Source organism: Ambystoma mexicanum, chromosome 5q (genome assembly GCF_040938575.1).
Source record: "Ambystoma mexicanum isolate Mex_15411 chromosome 5q, UKY_AmexF1_1, whole genome shotgun sequence".
NCBI lineage: Eukaryota > Metazoa > Chordata > Amphibia > Caudata > Ambystomatidae > Ambystoma > Ambystoma mexicanum.
This window is the reverse complement of record NC_090933.1, coordinates 1,372,669,074-1,372,685,632: the sequence shown is the minus strand read 5'-3', so window position 1 is coordinate 1,372,685,632 and position 16,559 is coordinate 1,372,669,074. Positions and strand designations below refer to the sequence as shown.

Below are 16,559 nucleotides of genomic sequence, written 5' to 3'. Positions count from 1 at the left end.
TCGGTAGCGCACAGTGAGTCCTGCTTCCCTTCCTAGGCACTTTCAAGTTTGGGAGATTAGTGACATGATGTGTCCAGGAGCACATACTTTAGTGACTTGGTAAAGCCAGGATTCGACACCAGTCTCTACATATCTACAGGAAATTTGTTTGTGACGAAATAAACATCTTAGTGTGGAAGAAAAATGATTGCTTTGCTAAAGTAAAGTTTGTTTCCTTGAGTGCTTTGAAATTTATGCTATACATATCAAATGATATGATGAGTCATTTATAAAGCGCCTATACACAAGTGTTTCAAGGCGGGACAAGACAAGGGAGGAAAAACAGAGGGAGGACAAGACAAAATATCTTACTATGGTGTGTGCCATTCAGATTGCGCAAGTGCAGGGAAGAGAGAATGGGAGAGCAGAAGGAGGAAGTGCAGTTAACTCACAAGAGCAGCCAGCGGGTGACTCATAAGCGCAGAGAGAAGGGACTGTAGGGTTGCAGATACAGACCCTTAAGTGCTGGGGAGTCCAGAGGCAGTGCCAGGGCAACTGGACATGCAGGAGCCTGGGCCCGAGTTCAGAGGGTGACCACTGCCTGGAGGGGTCAGGTGCATCCATAGGGGAGAGGAAGAGAGAAAGCAGAAGCAAAAAGGAAGGTCTTGAGGTGCTTCCGGAACCAGAAGTAGATCTGCTCGAGTTTGAGAGTGGCAGGGAGGCTGTTCCATAGGGAGGCCCCAGCCGAGGAGATTGATCTGCCCCATCTCTCTGCTTGGAGAAGTGTCTGACCCTCAGAGAGTTGGAGGTGGATGAGCAGAGAGCTCGAGAAGGAAGATGTTTTGGAAGAGAGAGTTGGAAGACAAAACTACGATCTTACTTGCCCATGTGTCATTAATTCAGCAGCTACAGAATACGATTATTTTCAGTGCATCTGGTGAGAAACGTATGTATACCTCTGCTGTGAGCGTCTGGGAAAGGAATGAGCTTAGAGCAGATAAGGCAGTGTGCTTCGAAGTAGAGCTTCTATACCTCTTGATTCATGGGGCACAGACAGCATTTTGGATTTCACCAAATGTGAAGAGTACCAGGGCAATTTAGTGCATGCTGCCCTGGATTCTACGTTTGCCGGGATCACCTGGACTTGTATAGCTGCAGGGAGGGCCCTACTCTGCCGTGATCACACTGTGAGGTTTGCAGGCCCAGGAACGAGACACAGACACAGTATTTCCATTCTTGGAGTCTGCCGCTGGTCTGAGACACGTCGTCTTTCTTCTTACTGACAGAGTTTATCCATCAGCAGTGATTATTGGATACCGAGGCTTGAGTGTGTAGTCGTGGGTTGGATATCTTCATGGTCTGTATGGACTGGTCACAGTAAGGCTGGTGTCACAGGGTCTTCGCTGTGATGGTGTTAATGACTCCAATCAAGCAGTCCCACTAAGTCAGTGCCTTGTCTGGGATTGCTCAAGGGAAGCCCTTATTTATATATTTTTATGTCCAGTTCGTGTACTCTGGATGACAACCCTTATATAACACCCCTCTCTTAGAATCTCCCTGACCCCACTGAGCCAAGAAGTAAGTTTGTTTTGCAAATTTAAAATGTTTATTTGAGAATTAAACAATATATATATATATATTGCACTTTTATAATACATTAATAATTGATATCACACTTGTGAATATGAGCAGTAATCAGTAATAGGTAATCCTACAGTAGCACAGTTCTGGTGATTTATGACTAGGAACAGAGGACTAAGGTAGCAGAGAATGCTTTATATGGTTCAAGGAAATGCAAGGTGGGAAAGAATGCAACACAAATAATTTGATATGACTTCAGCAAAAGATAATATGATTACTTTTTTCTGACAATTCACTCCCCCTCTATGCAATGTAAGGAGATGGAAGTAACACACACAGTCTTCAGGAATACAATCACAGTACAATCCGAATTCAGTTCCCCCATAGCAAGCTTAGATCACCAGGATGATTTTAAACACAGGCAAAATACTTTAAATGTGGTATGCGAAGAAGGGAAAAATATGCTAAAATGATTTTAATTCCCTCTAGGAGATTCAGGGTGAGTGAGAGATACTTTAAATCAGTTCAGGCCAGCCCTATCAATGATTCAGGGATGGTTATCAAGTTGAAAACAGAATTCCGTGATGGAAGCAAATGATAAATGTTTTCACACGTGGCTGAAATGAAGCAAAATGTCAAATCGCGGCAATTTAGTCACTTGCGTCGAGCGCAATTACGGAGACACTATAACGAGTAATTGGAAAGCTTAGAATCTTAGCTTTAAGATGAATTACGTTCCTAGGACAAACGGTTCCGGAGATATGGACGATTTTGTGAAGGTAGATTCTCGAAATGAAATTTTAAAGTTCAGAATGACAGATGACAGTTTTGCAGCTTTGAATCAAAAGAAGGGACACGATTTCTATGATGCAGTTTTCAATAGGTTAAAATAGTTTGATTTAGATTATTTTAAACTAAGAGATTGGTTTTGCACAGTTCTGGCTGAGTACTCACACTATATGTTGGACAGGAATGCGACTTCGTCACGGGTCGGGTCAGGATTGGCTGCGGTTCTCTCGCCACTGGGTACTGGTTCTCTGGTTCCGGATCTCTGGTTCTGGTCTGGTCTGGTCTCTGGTTCTGCTCACAGCGATCTGGGTCAGCTCTCAGCGATCTGGTCTGGGTCTGGTCTCTCTGGATAATTCTGCCTTCTGGGTCTGCTACCGGTTCTGGCAAAAGTTCTTGGCAAAGAATTCAAACAGCCCGCCCGGCTGTGAATAGTTTGGTTAGGTTTTGAGGCCTGCTGAAGAGAACTCAGCTTGTGGGTTAGGCCTTTGCTTTGAGTTCTGGAGTCAGAGTTCTAAGTTCTGGTCTCTGTCTTGCTGGAGTCAGTCCGGATCTCTGGATGTGAAGTTTTTTATCAGCGTGCTCCGCAAGGAATTTGAAATTGAATGTCCCTACCTGTCCTGCACAGTCTCCTTTTATGTGTTTAGAAAGTGGGTGGGTCGGCTCATTCTGCATGCCCAACCCTCTCAACTTATCATTTTCCAGTTCCTTCTCTCTCCCTTAATTGGGGGAACTGGGTTGTGAGTCAGAGTGATGAGGTAGGTTTATGGTCAGAGGATCCTCCCCTTGTCAAATTGCACCCAAATCTATTTCTGATCCAAATACATATTTATCTATGTACCATTTTTCTAATATTATATGTCCAGTTAACATATTTTCTGTAGCACCAAACGATCCGATCCCTGTCTTTGTAAGATGTCGTGTCCACTTATGACAGAATTCTGCCCTTTTCATCCAGATAACGACCTCTAAACCTTTCCAGATTTTACACAAATGTGCACCAGGGATATGGGTTTCAGATGATAAAGTGTCAGATTTTTAACATGCATACATTTGGAGTGAGACCCTATTTTCCGCTAGCAACCCCCAAGAATACACCACAGGGTCCTAACGCCTCTTAAAATGTTCACCGAAAAATCACAAGAATGATGATATTATTTATATACTTTTTACAAGTCTGCACTATGAATTATCCATCTTTTTAAAATCATACTCTGGCCCCAAAGGGGTGTGGTTTTCCAAAGCACATGGTGGAATTTCTGGTTTATCCACTTCCCCCAAGCTCAGCTTGCTCACAGAGGCAGTGCCCCTCCCCGTTTCCTTCCAAGAGGAAGCCATTTACGACCCCCCTAATTTAACATTTGCCTCGGCCAAGGACAGTGCTTTGTTTTGCTTCCTTCCAGTCCTAGGTGCTCCTCCCCTGATTCAATCAGGGATGTGTCATCTCCTTTTAGTGGGGGCAGCAGAATGCAGCCAGGCCTGGGAAGAGTGGCTGAGCAGGTTTCACTCCTGTCGGGGGTAGTTGCCAGGCACTCTCTTCTGCCAGGCTTCAGCTAAATGTCACTTTAGTTCACAGTTTTTCTTCATCCAAATCAAACTTACAATGTTTACACATGCAGCTAGAACGCTGATTCTAAGTTCAAAACTATGACATTTAGCAGTTGCAAACTATGTGACACTCAACAGTAGGCCACTCATTTATTTTAAACATTTAGATTTTAGTGTCTTTCAGTCCAATTTCACTTCAGCTGCTGACATCCACAGCTCAGCCAGTTTTGTTATAAACATTGTTTTGGGCTCTTCATCTTTCCAGATGTTGTATGCGCACAAGAATACATTCTGCCAAATGTCTGCTGGTGTTCAGTGAGATTTTTGAATATCTTGCAATGTTTAAAATAGGCATTTTTAGCTTGCATTTCAAAGAAACAAAGGTGATTGCAAAGCGTTTTTTGAGCCAACCGGCACTGCTGTTTTTCCTTTGGCACACATTTCAGCCATGGCGCTTCTGGCCTATCACGCTCGCACTGGTGGGTGGCAGGTCAGGCGACCATTTTGGTGTGCGCAAAACTGCGCGGTTTTCCTGGATTCTGGCGCAATGTGGGCTTTTCCGCCCTCTTGGATTTCCTAAACCCACAGCACAAATGTTGTAGCCTAATAGTCCAAGCGTGGGTCATGACACAATGGGCAGCGGTCATAAAGGTTTTCAGTGGTGGCAGTGAGTCTTCTGATCAGAGGGTTCGGGTTCTGATCCAGTCCATGGCAGAGGTTCTTGCTCAGCTCCGCTAGATGTTCATCCAACACCTCAATGTCCAGTTCTCTCTGGAGGACGGCTATCCTTGGCCTGAGGCACGTGCGTGCTGAATCCCCTTTTATTAACATCCAGTCATGACGCTGTCATGACTTATCCTTAAAGGGGCAATACAACTTAAGAGGGCATCCCCACAGTTACTCAGGGCAAACACATGCTGCCCCCTATTACTAATGGCCCCCCCAGGAGGGCGTATGCTGCTGATTGTATGTTTCTTTGGAGCCATTACCATTGGCCTAGTACACTATACAACAGTGATTTCTGTGCTTCCTCCAAGGCCGCATATCTTTCTTTCATTTATTGATTGTTTTGCTTGTTAGGCGCTTATATAATTAGAATATACTGTTTCAAAGCGCCCACAGGGCACGGAGGGTGGGTGTGAAATACAATTACAACACAATATTAAGAGCACAGGGGAAGAGGGGGAGTGACAAACATACTATGCCTTGTGAGTATTCAGAACCTGCAAGTGCAGAAAGGAAGGAGGGGTAAGTGCTGGGCATACGAGCTCGAGGGTGTGCCATGGACGAAGTGCTAGGAATGTTGAGTGCTACACGTCCTGGGCCGCAGGAGGTGTAAGTTCGAGTCTCGAGGGTGGAGGGTGTGCAAATGCAAAGTTTTGTGGATAGACAGGAGCTGGGGAGAATTGGTGTGGGAGGTCAAGGCCCCGAAGAAGCTTAAGGGCCAAGGACAACAATACAGCAACTGTGGGATTAGCAGAGGAGGGAAGGAGGTGGAAAAGAGGAAAGTCTTAAGGAGCTTCCAGAAGTTGAGAAGATTCTGCTCAAGGCGCAGAGAGAGAGGGAGGCTATACCAAAGGAGGGAGCCCGCAGTGGAAAGGGAGCGTCCCCCTGCCCTCTGTTTCTCAAAATGCTTTACATACAAAGAGTTGGTGCCAGAGAAGTGAAGTGGTCTAGAGGGAGAATATTTAGGGAGATAAAGTTGTAGATAGTTTAGCCCCCTGGCCAAAATAGCCTTGTGGATGATGCAGAGGGATTTGAATTTAATCTGTGCAGCAACAGGGAGCCAGTGAAGACTTTTTGGTGCAGTAGGGATGCGGTCCCTGGGCTTGAGGCAAAGGATAAGTCTTGCTGCCCTATTCTCGCTAAGCTGGAGGTGTCGCAGAGTTGAAGAGGGAAGGTTCAGGAGGAGGCTGTTACACTAGTCCAGTCTAGAGAGAACCAGGGCTTGAGCCTCTGAGGGAGAGTGAGAAAAGTTAGAATTCCTTTTAGAAGGAAGAGCCGATAGTTGGACTTCTTGGCAATGTCCAGAGTGTGAGGGAAGAAGGAGAGAGAGGAGTCGAAAATGACTCCAAGGTTTCTGGCTTCAGTTGAAGGTGTAGCGGGAGAGCCCACGGAGGAAGGCCAGAGTGAGGGGAAGAAGGAGGGAACCGGGGTCTCAATGGGAAGAATCTCAGTTTTACAGGCGTAGAGGCAGAGATTATTGGAGGTGCACCAGGGCTGGACGGCAGAGAGGCAGTCATGGATGATGGAGGTTGAAAGAGGGTCAGCAGGGAGTCTGAAGAAGAGCTGTGTCATTTGTGTAACACTGGAAGTGGAGGAGAAAGAGGAGATGAGGCGTGCAAGGAGAGCAAGGTAGATGTTTAAGAGCCAGGGGGAGAGTAAAGAGCCCCGGGGGACACCACAGGAGGAGATGGAAGTTCAGTGTGAGAGTTAAGTTGGGGCAAGGCCAGCTTCTCAAGTAGCTTCCCCAGGAAGGGGATGATGGAGCGATAGCTGGCTGGGCAGATAGGATCAGAGGAAGGTTTTTTCAGGAGTGGGCGCACACGTAAGTGCTTGAGTGGGGAGGGGAAAGAACCAGTGATAAGAGTGTTAGCAGAAATCAGTGAGAGCCAATGTTATCCCTGATGGTTCTGGTGGAGCAGGGGGAGACCTGTTCTGAAGAGACCTTCATGGGGCGGACAACTCGGGTACCTTCTTCAGGAGTGACAGGAGAGAAGGAGGAAGGAGAGGGGAGGGAGGTGTGGAAGGGGGATGGGTTGTGAGGGAGAGCAGAGAGGATGGTCACAATGTCCTGAGTTTTGGTGGCAAAGTGTGATGCCAGTGCTTTGCAGAGGGCCTCGGACGGAGAAGGGGAGGAGGAGACTGCAGAGGGGTTGGCAAGTTCCCTGCAGATTTTGAAAAGTTCAGCCGAGTTATTGGATGCGCCCGAGACCCGTGCCTGAATGTGGGCTCTTTGCTTTGCACGGATGGTGAGTCTGTATTGCCTTTGGAGCAGCCGGCATAGCCTGAGGAATGCCACTTCCGCTCTGCGGCCCTGCACTTTCCTTTCATTACTGCAAGTGCAGTGTCGTACCAAGTGTTACGCTTAGAGGCAGGTTTCAGATGGATCTCATGACTGGGGCAAGAATGTCAAGAGTTTTAATGATGGAAAGATGGAGGTTTCTGGGGGCCGAGTTAGAAGTAGAGTCAGAGGTGAGGGGAGTGATGGTGGACGCGAAGGCAGCTTCAGTCACTTGTTTCATAGGGCGGAGGTTCGTGAACGAGGTTGGGGGGGGGCGGTCCGGGTACGATGGGACCCAGATGGTATGAGAGGAGAGAGTGGTCAGTCCAGGAGAGAGGGGTGACTGATGGGGGGAGAGAGAGAGAGAGAGAGACAATGGTACTCATGGATATCTTTATGTAAGGTAAAACAATCTTCCTCTAAGGCTTGGTGTATGTCCCTTCAACCCCATACCTCTGTCCCCTTCTCCTTGTGTATTTGTAGTCTGAACAATTATCTTGTCATTGTCCTTCCTGGTCTGTGGGTTCCTTCTGGACAAGGCCTCTGTGAGTATTAGGAAAAGCATTTCCCTGTTGGGATTTCATAAATTGGACAATGCTCTCTGTCAATAGCATTACCAGCCGCTTCAGTTGTGAGAATCTTCGCTTTCTGGACTACGTGGTCTTCTCCTCTCAGATCTGTTCTTCTTTAGAAGGGTACGAATCTCTTCTAGGGGAAGAATTTAGGTAGTTCTGTTTTGTTGGATCGCCACTCACCCTCATACTGGGATCTATTGTCCTGGAATCTAGAAGGAGGAGCGTATGTTTCTTGATAGTTCCAGGTGATGGTGGTTGGCTTCTGATTGGAATTTTCTTGGGGGCCTTCTTCTGGGGTCCGAGCATTTCGTACTTTTGGCCTAAATACAGAGGACTTATGCAAGTCTCTGGTTTGGAGAGAGGTAAATATCTTGCATGCCAGGTTTAGGTCTAGCCGGCTAGCTCTGAACAGAGGGTCTTCTCTGTCTGTTAGGTTCTTTACCAGCAGAGGAATATGTTGTTGGCCCCTCTGTCTTGATGTCCAACTGTGGGGTACTCTTCACCTCAGCTACCTTAATGAATGCTGGAGCAGGTGTTTGTTGGGGGGTTCTTTTCTCTGTTTTTGGGAGTTTTTGGGTCCTGTACTTTATAAATCATCATAGCCTGCATGATTATCCTTGATTCATCAAATAACAGACTGAGTCACTATATTTTTTGAAAGGGCATGGAAGAATGTATTTTAAATTCTCAACTTTATGTATCGACACGCCGAGAAATCTGGCATATACATGCTTGAGTTACTGAGCAAACTCCCTAGGAGATTCATTGTCAGCACACATTAACTGGTAGGCTGCCTTGTAGGCTCCCTAGGGATTTCTGTAAGAGGACTATTTGTAGTGATTTTGATCGTCCAACCCGCTAAAGAAGCTGGAAACCTCAGAAGAGAATGTGCATTGCATTTTGATCATTCTTCAATCCAAAAGATGCCTTCATCTGCTTGTACATTTCTAAATGCTCCCAAACAGAGTATTTTGCATTTTTGTGGTAAGGGGTTCTCTTCCCTTATCACAATCAGAGGCACATGGGTCTCCTTCCCTGCTTAGATCGTTTTCTCTTTGACTAGCCGGGGTTTTCCTGTGTACCTGGTACTGGGCACCCTCTCTCATTTTTCTTTTGCAATGGATTTCTGGGTTATTGGCCTTAAACCTTTTTGTAGTGGTTGAATAATGGGGTATGTCATATTGTCGCTCAGGCCCAGTGTTCTCTCATCTGTATAGGATGTTTTGGAGCAGTAGTCCCTGGCATAGGTGGGTGATTTCATCTGTATAAGGTGTTCTGGAGCACTACCACAGTCCCTGGCATAGGTGGGTGATTTCATCTGTATAAGGGGTTCTGGAGCACTACCATAGTCCCTAGCATTGGTGGGTGATATCATCTATATAGGGGGCTCTGGAGCACTATCACAGTCCCTGGCATAGGTGGGTGATTTCATCTGTATAAGGGGTTCTGGAGCACTACCATAGTCCCTAGCATTGGTGGGTGATATCATCTGTATAAGGGGTTCTGGAGCACTACCACAGTCCCTGGCATAGGTGGGTGATTTCATCTGTATAAGGGGTTCTGGAGCACTACCACAGTCCCTAGCATTGGTGGGTGATATCATCTATATAGGGGACTCTGGAACACTACCACAGTCCCTGGCCTATGGGGATGATATAATCTATATAGGGGGTTCTGGAGCACTACCGCAGTCCCTAGCATAGGTGGGTGATTTCATCTGTATAAGGGGTTCTGGAGCCCTACCACAGTCCCTAGCATTGGTGGGTGATATCATCTATATAGGGGGCTCTGGAGCACTACCACAGTCCCTGGCCTATGGGGGTGATATCATCTATATAGAGGGTTCTGGAGCACTACCATAGTCCCTGGCATAGGTGGGTGATTTCATCTATATAGGGGGCTCTGGGGCACTACCACAGTCCCTGGCATAGGTGGGTGATTTCATCTGTATAGGGTGCTCTGGAGCACTACCACGGTCCCTAGCATAGGTGGGTGATTTCATCTGTATAAGGGGTTCTGGAGCACTACCATAGTCCCTAGCATTGGTGGGTGATATCATCTGTATAAGGGGTTCTGGAGCACTACCACAGTCCCTGGCATAGGTGGGTGATTTCATCTGTATAAGGGGTTCTGGAGCACTACCACAGTCCCTAGCATTGGTGGGTGATATCATCTATATAGGGGACTCTGGAACACTACCACAGTCCCTGGCCTATGGGGATGATATAATCTATATAGGGGGTTCTGGAGCACTACCGCAGTCCCTAGCATAGGTGGGTGATTTCATCTGTATAAGGGGTTCTGGAGCCCTACCACAGTCCCTAGCATTGGTGGGTGATATCATCTATATAGGGGGCTCTGGAGCACTACCACAGTCCCTGGCCTATGGGGGTGATATCATCTATATAGAGGGTTCTGGAGCACTAACATAGTCCCTGGCATAGGTGGGTGATTTCATCTATATAGGGGGCTCTGGGGCACTACCACAGTCCCTGGCATAGGTGGGTGATTTCATCTGTATAGGGTGCTCTGGAGCACTACCACGGTCCCTAGCATAGGTGGGTGATTTCATCTGTATAAGGGGTTCTGGAGCACTACCACAGTCCCTGGCATAGGTGGGTGATTTCATCTGTATAGTGGGCTCCGGAGCACTACCACAGTCCCTGGCATAGGTGGGTGATTTCATCTGTATAGGGGGTTCTGGAGCACTACCACAGTCCCTGGCCTAGGTAGGTTATTCCATCTGTACAGGTGGTTCTGGAGCACTACCACAGTCCCTGGCATAGGTGAGTGATTTCATCTGTATAGGGGGCTCTGGAACACTACCACAGTCCCTGGCATAGGTGGGTGATATCATCTATGTAGGGGGCTCTGGAGCACTACCACAGTCCCTGGCATAGGTGGGTGATTTCATCTGTATAGTGGGCTCCGGAGCACTACCACAGTCCCTGGCATAGGTGGGTGATTTCATCTGTATAGGGGGTTCTGGAGCACTACCACAGTCCCTGGCCTAGGTGGGTTATTCCATCTGTACAGGTGGTTCTGGAGCACTACCACAGTCCCTGGCATAGGTGAGTGATTTCATCTGTATAGGGGGCTCTGGAACACTACCACAGTCCCTGGAATAGGTGGGTGATTTCATCTGTATAAGGGGTTCTGGAGCACTACCACAGTCCCTGGCATAGGTGGGTGATATCATCTGTATAAAGGGTTCTGGAGCACTACCACAGTCCCTGGCATAGGTGGGTGATTTCATCTGTATAAGGGGTTCTGGAGCACTACCACAGTCCCTGGCATAGGTGGGTGATATCATCTATGTAGGGGGCTCTGGAGCACTACCACACTCCCTGGCATAGGTGGGTGATTTCATCTGTATAAGGGGTTCTGGAGCACTACCATAGTCCCTAGCATTGGTGGGTGATATCATCTGTATAAGGGGTTCTGGAGCCCTACCACAGTCCCTGGCATAGGTGGGTGATTTCATCTGTATAAGGGGTTCCGGAGCACTACCACAGTCCCTGGCATAGGTGGGTGATATCATCTATATAGGAGGCTCCGGAGCACTACCACAGTCCCTGGCATAGGTGGGTGATTTCATCTGTATAAGGGGTTCTGGAGCACTACCACAGTCCCTGGCCTAGGTGGGAGATTTCATCTGTATAAGGGGTTCTGGAGCACTATCACAGTCCCTGTCATAGGTGGGTGATTTCATCTGTATAAGGGGTTCTGGAGCACTACCACAGTCCCTGGCATAGGTGGGTGATTTCATCTGTATAGGGGGCTCTGGAGCACTCCTACAGGTCCCTGGCATAAGTGGGTGATTTCATCTGTATAGGGGGTTCCGGAGCACGAGTCCCTGGCATAGGTGGGTGATTTCATCTGTATAAGGGGTTCTGGAGCACTACCACAGTCCCTGGCATAGGTGGGTGATATCATCTGTATAATGGGTTCTGGAGCACTATCACAGTCCCTGTCATAGGTGGGTGATTTCATCTGTATAAGGGGTTCTGGAGCACTACCACAGTCCCTGGCATAGGTGGGTGATTTCATCTGTATAGGGGGCTCTGGAGCACTACTACAGGTCCTTGGCATAGGCGGGTGATTTCATCTGTATACGGGGTTCCGGAGCACGAGTCCCTGGCATAGGTGGGTGATTTCATCTGTATAAGGGGTTCTGGAGCACTACCACAGTCCCTGGCATAGGTGGGTGATTTCATCTGTATAAGGGGTTCTTGAGCACTATCACAGTCCCTGTCATAGGTGGGTGATTTCATCTGTATAAGGGGTTCTGGAGCACTACCACAGTCCCTGGCATAGGTGGGTGATTTCATCTGTATAGGGGCCTCTGGAGCACTACTACAGGTCCTTGGCATAGGCGGGTGATTTCATCTGTATACGGGGTTCCGGAGCACGAGTCCCTGGCATAGGTGGGTGATTTCATCTGTATAGGGGGTTCTGGAGCACTACCACAGTCCCTGGCATAGGTGGGTGATTTCATCTGTATAGGGGGCTCTGGAGCACTACCACAGTCCCTGTCATAGGTGGGTGATTTCATCTGTATAAGGGGTTCTGGAGCACTACCACAGTCCCTGGCATAGGTGGGTGATTTCATCTGTATAGGGGGCTCTGGAGCACTACTACAGGTCCTTGGCATAGGCGGGTGATTTCATCTGTATACAGGGTTCCGGAGCACGAGTCCCTAGCATAGGTGGGTGATTTCATCTGTATAAGGGGTTCTGGAGCACTACCACAGTCCCTGGCATATGTGGGTGATTTCATCTGTATAAGGGGTTCTGGAGCACTATCACAGTCCCTGTCATAGGTGGGTGATTTCATCTGTATAAGGGGTTCTGGAGCACTACCACAGTCCCTGGCATAGGTGGGTGATTTCATCTGTATAGGGGGCTCTGGAGCACTACTACAGGTCCTTGGCATAGGCGGGTGATTTCATCTGTATACGGGGTTCCGGAGCACGAGTCCCTGGCATAGGTGGGTGATTTCATCTGTATAGGGGGTTCTGGAGCACTACCACAGTCCCTGGCATAGGTGGGTGATTTCATCTGTATAGGGGGCTCTGGAGCACTACCACAGTCCCTGGCATAGGTGGGTGATTTCATCTGTATAAGGGGTTCTGGAGCACTACCACAGTCCCTGGCATAGGTGGGTGATATCATCTGTATAAGGGGTTCTGGAGCACTACCACAGTCCCTGGCATAGGTGGGTGATTTCATCTGTATAAGGGGTTCTGGAGCACTACCACAGTCCCTGGCATAGGTGGGTGATATCATCTGTATAAGGGGTTCTGGAGCACTACCACAGTCCCTGGCATAGGTGGGTGATATCATCTATATAGGAGGCTCCGGAGCACTACCACAGTCCCTGGCATAGGTGGGTGATTTCATCTGTATAAGGGGTTCTGGAGCACTACCACAGTCCCTGGCATAGGTGGGTGATTTCATCTGTATAAGCGGTTCTGGAGCACTATCACAGTCCCTGTCATAGGTGGGTGATTTCATCTGTATAAGGGGGTTCTGGAGCACTACAACAGTCCCTGGCATAGGTGGGTGATTTCATCTGTATAGGGGGCTCTGGAGCACTACTACAGGTCCCTGGCATAGGTGGGTGATTTCACCCTGGCATAGGTGGGTGATTTCATCTGTATAGGGGGTTCCGGAGCACGAGTCCCTGGCATAGGTGGGTGATTTAATCTGTATAAGGGGTTCTGGAGCACTACCACAGTCCCTGGCATAGGTGGGTGATTTCATCTGTATAAGGGGTTCCTGAGCACTACCACAGTCCCTGGCATAGGTGGGTGATATCATCTATATAGGAGGCTCCGGAGCACTACCACAGTCCCTGGCATAGGTGGGTGATTTCATCTGTATAAGGGGTTCTGGAGCACTACCACAGTCCCTGGCATAGGTGGGTGATTTCATCTGTATAAGGGGTTCTGGAGCACTATCACAGTCCCTGTCATAGGTGGGTGATTTCATCTGTATAAGGGGGTTCTGGAGCACTACAACAGTCCCTGGCATAGGTGGGTGATTTCATCTGTATAGGGGGCTCCGGAGCACTACTACAGGTCCCTGGCATAGGTGGGTGATTTCACCCTGGCATAGGTGGGTGATTTCATCTGTATAGGGGGTTCCGGAGCACGAGTCCCTGGCATAGGTGGGTGATTTAATCTGTATAAGGGGTTCTGGAGCACTACCACAGTCCCTGGCATAGGTAGGTGATTTCATCTGTATAAGGGGTTCTGGAGAACTACCACAGTCCCTGGCATAGGTGGGTGATTTCGTCTGTATATGGGGTTCTGGAGCACTACCACAGTCCCTGGCATAGGTGGGTGATTTCATCTGTCATAGGTGGCTGATTACATCTGTATAAGAGGTTCTGGAGCACTACCACAGTCCCTGTCATAGGTGGGTGATTTCATCTGTATAAGGGGTTCTGGAGCACTACCATAGTCCCTGGCATAGGTGGGTGATTTCATCTGTATAAGGGGTTCTGGAGCACTACCACAGTCCCTGGCATAGGTGGGTGATTTCATCTGTATAAGGGGTTCTGGAGCACTACCACAGTCCCTGGCATAGGTGGGTGATTTCATCTGTATAAGGGGTTCTGGAGCACTATCACAGTCCCTGTCATAGGTGGGTGATTTCATCTGTATAAGGGGTTCTGGAGCACTACCACAGTCCCTGGCATAGGTGGGTGATTTCATCTGTATAAGGGGTTCTGGAGCACTACCACAGTCCCTGGCATAGGTGGGTGATTTCATCTGTATAAGGGGTTCTGGAGCACTACCACAGTCCCTGGCATAGGTGGGTGATTTCATCTGTATAGGGGGTTCTGGAGCACTATCACAGTCCCTGGCATAGGTGGGTGATTTCATCTGTATAGGGGGCTCTGGGGCACTACTACAGTCCCTGGCATAGGTGGGTGATTTCATCTGTTTAGCGGGTTCTGGAGCACTACCATAGTCCCTGGCATTGGTGGATGATATCATCTGTATAAGGGGTTCTGGAGCACTACCACAGTCCCTGGCATTGGTGGGTGATTTAATCTGTATAGGGGGTTCTGGAGCACTACCACAGTCCGTGGCATAGGTGGGTGATTTCATCTGTATAAGGGGTTCTGGTGCACTACCACAGTCCCTGGCATAGGTGGGTGATTTCATCTGTATAAGGGGTTCTGGAGCACAACGACAGTCCCTGGCATAGGTGGGTGATTTCATCTGTATAAGGGGTTCTGGAGCACAACCACAGTCCCTGGCATAGGTGGGTGATTTCATCTGTATAAGGGGTTCTGGAGCACAACGACAGTCCCTGGCATAGGTGGGTGATTTCATCTGTAAAGGGGGCTCTGGAGCACTACCACAGTCCCTGGCATAGGTGGGTGATTTCATCTGTATAGGGGGTTCTGGAGCACTACCACAGTCCCTGGCATAGTTGGGTGATTTCATCTGTATAAGGGTGCTCTGGAGCACTACTACAGTCCCTGGCATAGGTGGGTTATTCCATCTGTAAAGGGGGCTCTGGAGCACTACCACAGTCCCTGGCATAGGTGGGTGATTTCATCTGTATAGGGGGTTCTGGAGCAATACCAGAGTCCGTGGCATAGGTGGGTGATTTCATCTGTATAAGGGGGCTCTGGAGCACTACCATAGTCCCTAGCATTGGTGGGTGATATCATCTATATAGGGGGCGCTGGAGCACTACTACAGTCCGTGGCATAGGTGGGTGATTTCATCTGTGTAGGGGGCTCGGGAGCACTACCACAGTCCCTGGTTTATGGGGGCGATATCATCTATATAGGGGGCTCTGGAACACTACCATATTCCCTGGCATAGGTGGGTGATTTCATCTATATAGGGGGTTCTGGGGCACTACCATAGTCCCTGGCATTGGTGGGTGATTTCATCTGTATAGGGGGCTCTGGGGCACTACTACAGTCCCTGGCATAGGTGGGTGATTTCATCTGTATAGGGGGCTCTGGAGCACTACTACAGTCCCTGGCATAGGTGGGTGATTTCATCTGTATAGGGGGCTCTGGGGCACTACTACAGTCCCTGGCATAGGTGGGTTATTCCATCTGTAAAGGGGGCTCTGGAGCACTACCATAGTCCCATGCATAGGTGGGTGATTTTAATAGGCCCTTTCTTGGTTGCATTTTCTGTCTCTCAACATTAGTTAAATGGGTTAAGGGGTCTCTGTCTAATCGTGAGATGTAATTCCTGTTCCCATAACTCATGTTCATCTCGTGTTGTTTTGGTGTACTCTCACTCCCGATGTGGCAGGTGTTCCACTCCTCTCTCCCTTCAGCTGGATTTCTCTATACCCATCTGTGTCTGACCGAGAAGCCGGTCTTTCTCTGTCTCTGGGTGAGTTTGGGCAGAGAAGGCATGTCTGGCGCCCCCTGCATCGCTCTGCATCAGTCACACAGCGCACTCTTAGATTAATCATGTTTAGTGCAGCAAGCTCCCTGTCGTTTATACTGCTACTCCTCAACCATCACCCCCTTGACCTTGGTCGTTTCTCCCAAGCATAGTGCAGACATTAATAACGTGCTTAATTTCGCCATTCCCTTCAAAGTATGCAAACACAAGATGTCATCTCGCAGTGTTTACGTGCCACTAAATTCGGATGTTGTGTTGTTTGTCTAGGTGAGCTATATAGCGCCAACATGTCACCGAACAGCCACCTCTGAGAGATGCAACACTGGAAGCATTTGGAAATGCAGGTATGTAGCCCCACTGCTCACTTAAACCTGAACTATGTTAAACAGTCCTGAAGGCAGAGGTGGAGTTTACCCAGTCCTGAGGGCAGAGGGGGAGTTTACCCAGTCCTGAGGGCAGAGGGGGAGTTTACCCAGTCCTGAAGGCAGAGGGGAGATTACCTAGAAGGCAGAGGGGAGATTACCTAGAAGGCAGAGGGGGAGATGACCCAGTCCTGAAGGCAGAGGGGGAGATGACCCAGTCCTGAAGGCAGAGGGGGAGTTTACCTAGAAGGCAGGGGGTGGGGGGCTACCCAGTCCTGAAGGAAGAGGGGGAGATTACCTAGAAGGCAGAGGGGGAGATTACCTAGAAG

At 48.6% G+C, this 16,559-nt stretch overlaps 1 protein-coding gene across 2 annotated transcripts in view; it reads left to right on the top strand.

Annotated features, from left to right (window-relative positions):
* Positions 1–16,559, top strand: part of LOC138498167 (zinc finger protein 84-like) — a 408,351-nt gene that overhangs the window by 314,464 nt on the left and 77,328 nt on the right. Inside the window, exon 2 of one of the 2 annotated variants that reach the window (XM_069622045.1) lies at positions 16,136–16,212. The exons of the other annotated variant lie outside the window; for it this stretch is intronic. The gene's annotated coding sequence lies outside the window, so the exon portion shown is untranslated. The remainder of the gene's footprint in view (positions 1–16,135; positions 16,213–16,559) is intronic. 2 annotated transcript variants of the gene reach the window in all.